General features: G+C 46.1%; 1 pseudogene; it reads right to left on the reverse strand.

Moving 5' to 3' along the window:
• Positions 1–309: 309 nt before the first annotated feature.
• On the reverse strand, positions 310–4,759 carry LOC121383374 (annotated as a pseudogene).
• Positions 4,760–5,847: the final 1,088 nt, after the last annotated feature.

Raw genomic sequence — 5,847 nt, forward strand, 5'->3', positions numbered from 1 at the left:
TTTACTTCGGACACCCATCTTTGAAGGAAACCATTGCAATTACATTATTCCATTAGCAGCAATGAATCTTTTATAATGCTCTTAACCAGAGACATCACATGTCATAGCCTTTAAGAAACCAATCGTGAAGCACTGGTTGAGACTGGAAAAGACCAACCAGACGGGATCCGACCCAAGCACCTCAAGCAAGCACTGTACACCAAGTCTGACCCCCCCCCCCCCAACCCCAGTTTAAACAGGTGCTCTTCACATTAAAAACAAAACACACGTATTTGTTATGTTAATTTTATTGCAAACACTAGTTACAGCTTCTCGTTGGGGTATAAATTAGGACGGTTCGGGGGGGGGGGGGAGTCCTGAGATTAGTTTAGTATTCGTCACCACCCTCCTCTTCACCCTCACCCTCCACAGAGTCGACGCCAACCTCCTCGTAGTCCTTCTCCAGGGCAGCCAGATCCTCGCGAGCCTCCGAGAACTCCCCCTCCTCCATACCCTCACCGACGTACCAGTGGACGAAGGCGCGCTTGGCGTACATCAGGTCGAACTTGTGGTCGAGACGCGCCCACGCCTCGGCGATGGCGGTCGTGTTGCTCAACATGCAGACGGCGCGCTGGACCTTGGCCAAGTCACCTCCAGGGACGACGGTGGGCGGCTGGTAGTTGATGCCGACCTTGAACCCGGTGGGACACCAGTCGACGAACTGGATGGTCCTCTTGGTCTTGATGGTGGCGATGGCGGCGTTGACGTCCTTGGGCACGACGTCACCACGGTACAGCATGCAGCAGGCCATGTACTTTCCGTGACGAGGATCGCACTTGACCATCTGGTTGGCAGGCTCGAAGGTTGCGTTGGTGATCTCGGCAACAGACAACTGTTCGTGGTAGGCCTTCTCGGCGGAGATCACCGGGGCGTAGGTGGCCAGGGGGAAATGGATTCGTGGGTAGGGCACCAAGTTGGTCTGGAACTCGGTCAAGTCAACGTTGAGGGCACCGTCGAAGCGGAGGGAGGCGGTGATGGAACTGACGATCTGCGCCATAAGTCTGTTCAGGTTGGTGTACGTCGGACGCTCAATGTCAAGGTTACGACGGCAGATGTCGTAGATGGCCTCGTTGTCGACCATGAAGGCGCAGTCGGAGTGCTCCAGGGTGGTGTGGGTGGTCAGGATGGAGTTGTACGGTTCCACTACAGCCGTCGAGATCTGAAAAGTTAATATGTAAGCAATATGTGATAAACCTTTTTACAAGTCGTAATTCGTTTAAACAAAATCTACATACAGGTAATATGAGGCTACATAATATTTTGTTCCATAAGAGAAATGACTGCTCATTACAAATCATGTTGTACAAGATAATCAGATGCTTAAAAATATTGTTTATCTACTCCACTAGAGCACTAAGTCATCGGCTGTTGGATTCACAAAAAAGCCACCATTTATCATTATTAGCAGCCTGGGATATTGTCTGCATTTTCAATACAGGGCAGCACATGTGACTGTCTTTGATACATCAGTCATGGGAATTCCGTTGTTTGGGAATTGGCCATTTTAAAACAGATTATAATTATTAAAGTTAAAAGTACGTCTTGTTTAACGACACCACTGAAGCACATTTATGAATTAATCTGCTATTGGATGTCAAACATTTGGTAATTCTGACAGTCTTAGAGCGGAAACGCACTACATGTTTTACATCAGTAACAAGGGATATACAAGCAAGTCGTGGTGCACTGGCTGGAACGAGAAATAGCCCAATGGGGCCACCGATGGGGATCGATCCAAAAAAAGAGTAAAGTTTGTTTTATTTAACGACGCCAAATGGACGTCAAACATACGGTCATTCTCACACTGTTTTTTAGAAGAAACCCGCTGTCGCCACATAGGCTACTCTTTTACGACAGGCAGAAACGGATCTTTTATTTGCGCTTCCCACAGGCAGAATAGCACAAACCATGGCCTTTGTTGAACTAGTTATGGATCGCTGGTCGGTGCAAGTGGTTTACACCTACCCATTGAACCTTGCGGAGCACTCACTCAGTTTGGAGTCGGTATCTGGATTAAATACCCCATGCTTCGACTGGGATCCGAACCCAGTACCTACCAGCCTGTAGACCAATGGCCTAACCACGACGCCGGTAGGGACTGATCCAAGACCAAAATCGTATAAAGCATACGTTTTACCACTGGACTATGTCCACCCCCACCCCAAGATTATTTAAAACGTTCTAACCTGGGGTGCTGGGTATACAGCGAACTCCAGCTTAGATTTCTTGCCATAGTCGACGGAGAGTCGCTCCATGAGCAGAGAGGAGAAACCCGAACCGGTTCCTCCGCCGAAACTGTGGAAGATGAGGAATCCCTGGAGACCGGTGCACTGATCGGCCAGCTTCCGGATCCTGTCGAGGACGACGTCGACGATCTCCTTGCCCACGGTGTAGTGGCCGCGGGCGTAGTTGTTGGCGGCGTCCTCCTTGCCGGTGATCAGCTGCTCCGGGTGGAACAGTTAGCGATAAGTTCCGGTACGAACCTCATCTGGAGAGACAAATCAAAATAATCAATGAATAGGTCGACATTTAGTTTATTTCAAGATGGCGCATTTATGGTGTTCGATGCAACACAACTGAATCTTTGTTTTCAACACAAGGTGTTACTCAAAGGGCCGTACCTAGACTATATTCAGTGGGGTGGCAGTACAAAAACAATCAAGGTAATAGGGGGTTTCTCCGGGCAGACAGAAGGGCAGTTACACTGAACGAGGAACGTTTTCCTTGTATCTGCCCAGCCGGGCGCTAACTAGGCATTTGGAAACCATCCGACATAAAATGTAAACTAAGAAACGTTTTATTTTCTTTTAAATATGTAATTCCTTATATTAGCTTCGATGATGATTGAACATTTATAAGGTAAATGTTTTTTAAACAGCACATTTTAAACTGCGATTATTTGTTTGTCTAACAAATAATTACTTTGTAAATTGGTCTAATGAAGACAAAACTCACTGTCCGATAAAAAAAATCCCAGAAAAAAAGTTTGTTTTGTTTAAGAACACCACTAAAGCACATTGATTTATTAATCATCGGCTATTGGATGGCAAACATATGGTAATTTTTACACAGTCAAAGACGAAACCCACTATATTTTTCCATTAGAAGGCAGGGTATTTTATATGCAGCATTCCACAGATAGGATAGCACATACCACGGCCTTTGATATACCAGTCGTAGTACACGGGCTAGAGCGACACTGTCGGATCAAGCGGCCTCATTGAGTTTCATTTTCAAACAAAATAGAATACTACAAAGCCAAACCTACAAATCCAATACTGACCTACAACAGTGGGCTCGAGGTCGACGAAAACGGCCCGGGGCACGTGCTTGCCCGCCCCCGTCTCGCTGAAGAACGTGTTGAAGGAGTCGTCCCCTCCCCCAATTGTCTTGTCGGACGGCATCTGTCCGTCAGGCTGGATTCCGTGCTCCAGACAGTACAACTCCCAGCATGCATTGCCGATCTGTACTCCGGCCTGGCCAACGTGAATACTGATACATTCCCTCTGAAGAAAAAAACATTAAAATGTTTTAAGTAAAAACTATGTATTCATGTATTAAGGAAAATGATATAATACAAAGGAAAGGAAATGTTTTATTTAACGATGCACTCATGATATAATACAAGTAACAAAGGCGTCGGATATGGAAACTACGGCCCCACTCCTATATGCGATCTGAACGCTGAAGATGAGCAATCACACCGACAGAATTCTAAAAAGGGCAGTTTGAGTTTGTTAAAGACAAACGAGCTGAACTCCCGAAGGGAACGTGATTGTTAGGGGATTCGGGAGAATGCTCCACGGGTTTGTTTTTAAAACAAAAACAAATTCTCAGAGACGCTTTCAGGACAAGTTAGCGTTAATTATTTTGGATGATGAATCTAACAAACACCTCAACCCAAAACATGTCATACAAACGATCCACCAATGAATTACAACAAGTGTAATTTCCATCATGTAGTAGGCAGTTCAGTCGTAAAAAAGGCTTCATAAATTATGAAAAGTCGAGAGTTTATGGACTTTTGGATGTTAACGTTTGGTTTGTTTAACGACACCACTAGAACACATTGATTCATTAATCATCGGCGGCTATTGGATGTCAAACACTTGGTAATTTTGACATATAGTCATTTGAGGAAACCCGCTACATTTGTTTTTTTAATGCAGCAAGAGATCTTTTATATGCACTTTCCCACAGGCAGGATATCACATACCACCGCCTTAGATATACCAGTCGTGGTGCACTGGGTGGAACGAGAAATAGCCCAATGGGCCCACCGACGGGGATCGATCCCAAACCGACAGCACATCAAGCGAGCGCTTTACCACTAGGCTACGTCCCGCCCCTATTGGATGTTAAACATTTAAAACAATTCTGGTATAGATTTTAGAGACAATTCTACATTTTCCCATTCATTAGCAGGAAGGAATCTTTGTATGTACTTCCCCACAGATGGCGGGGGGGGGGGGGGGGGGGGGGGGGGGGGAGGGGGCTCCCTAGCGAGGGCTTTAAACACACACCTCTCTAATAATACGTGGTCCTCAATCATATGTCTGACGCCATATAACCGTAAATAAAATGTGTTGTGTGCGTCGTTAAATAAAACATTTCTTTCTTTCTCTAATAATAATACTTTGAATACGAATCCAACCTGCTAAGATATGATGTTATTTAAAATGTGAATAGAAGTTCTACTTACCATGTTTGCTGTGAAGTAAAGGACGGACGGGTGACAACTAAAATCTGCTCACGTTGACGTTTATAGTTCGCTGCGAGACGAGAATGGCCACGAGAACCACCCGAGTGTTTCCGTTCCGGCGGATGGTTACGCACACTGCTTTCTGTCCCTCCCGCATCTTGAGCCGGTGCACCGCGAATTCCCCCTCGTTGAGTCCGTCGGGTAGAGGTTCATATGACTGCTCCTTAGGGCGGCTAATCAGGTGGCGTACATCTGTGAGATTGGTCTTCACCAGCTGTTGGTAACGCTGTTGGAGACGGCCGGCCTGCAGTGACCACCATCCCTCTGGTTCTGTCTCCGGCTGCGGCGGTTTAGAGGGGCGAGTTGGCTTGGGTGGAGTTGAACTCGGGGGAGTGTTCGCCTTCCTCCTCTTCACAACTGGCTCCTTCCGGGCCTGCGCCTCAACGGGTGTCGTCGGTAGGGTCGGCGACACGTCCGGAAGCGCTTGAGTAGGAGTAGGTGCAGGAGGCCGATTGGGCGGGGTGACACAGATGGCTGTGTCAGGCTCGTCCAATTCGTCTTCTTCCAAGGGGACTGACCACGAGAACCACCCAAGCCTGGTTTTATAGCGAGACGTCGTGTTTCACTACCAACACGCCGTACCCTAGGAGTTACCACACCACGTGATTACAGGTAATCTCTTACAACACTGAGCTGGTCTTTAGGGTAATTACATCATTTAGAAAGCGACCTGTTTGTTTCGGCTGCATACGTCAGGCAGAGTTGGAAATTACCGACCAATCACATTACTTTGCTGCTGCTCTAAACTGTTCACAACTTTACTTAATAACCGTTTAAGTTTATTTATTGAGAAAAATAATACCATTAGTAAGGCCCAAACCGCGTTTCCGTAAAGGCTATTCAACGACAGACCATATTTTTACATTACATCACTTAATAGATATCTTGAAAAAAAGGAAAAAGAATGAATGAATGAATGTTTAACGACACCTCAGCACGAAAAATACATCGGCTATTGGGTGTCAAACTATGGTAATGCATCAACATCAATATAAAAATTTAAGACTTAAAACAAAAACAGTGTAAAGAACTGTGCAAAAACACAA

The sequence above is a fragment of the Gigantopelta aegis genome, chromosome 10, assembly GCF_016097555.1.
Source record: "Gigantopelta aegis isolate Gae_Host chromosome 10, Gae_host_genome, whole genome shotgun sequence".
In the NCBI taxonomy this organism is placed as follows: Eukaryota; Metazoa; Mollusca; class Gastropoda; order Neomphalida; family Peltospiridae; genus Gigantopelta; species Gigantopelta aegis.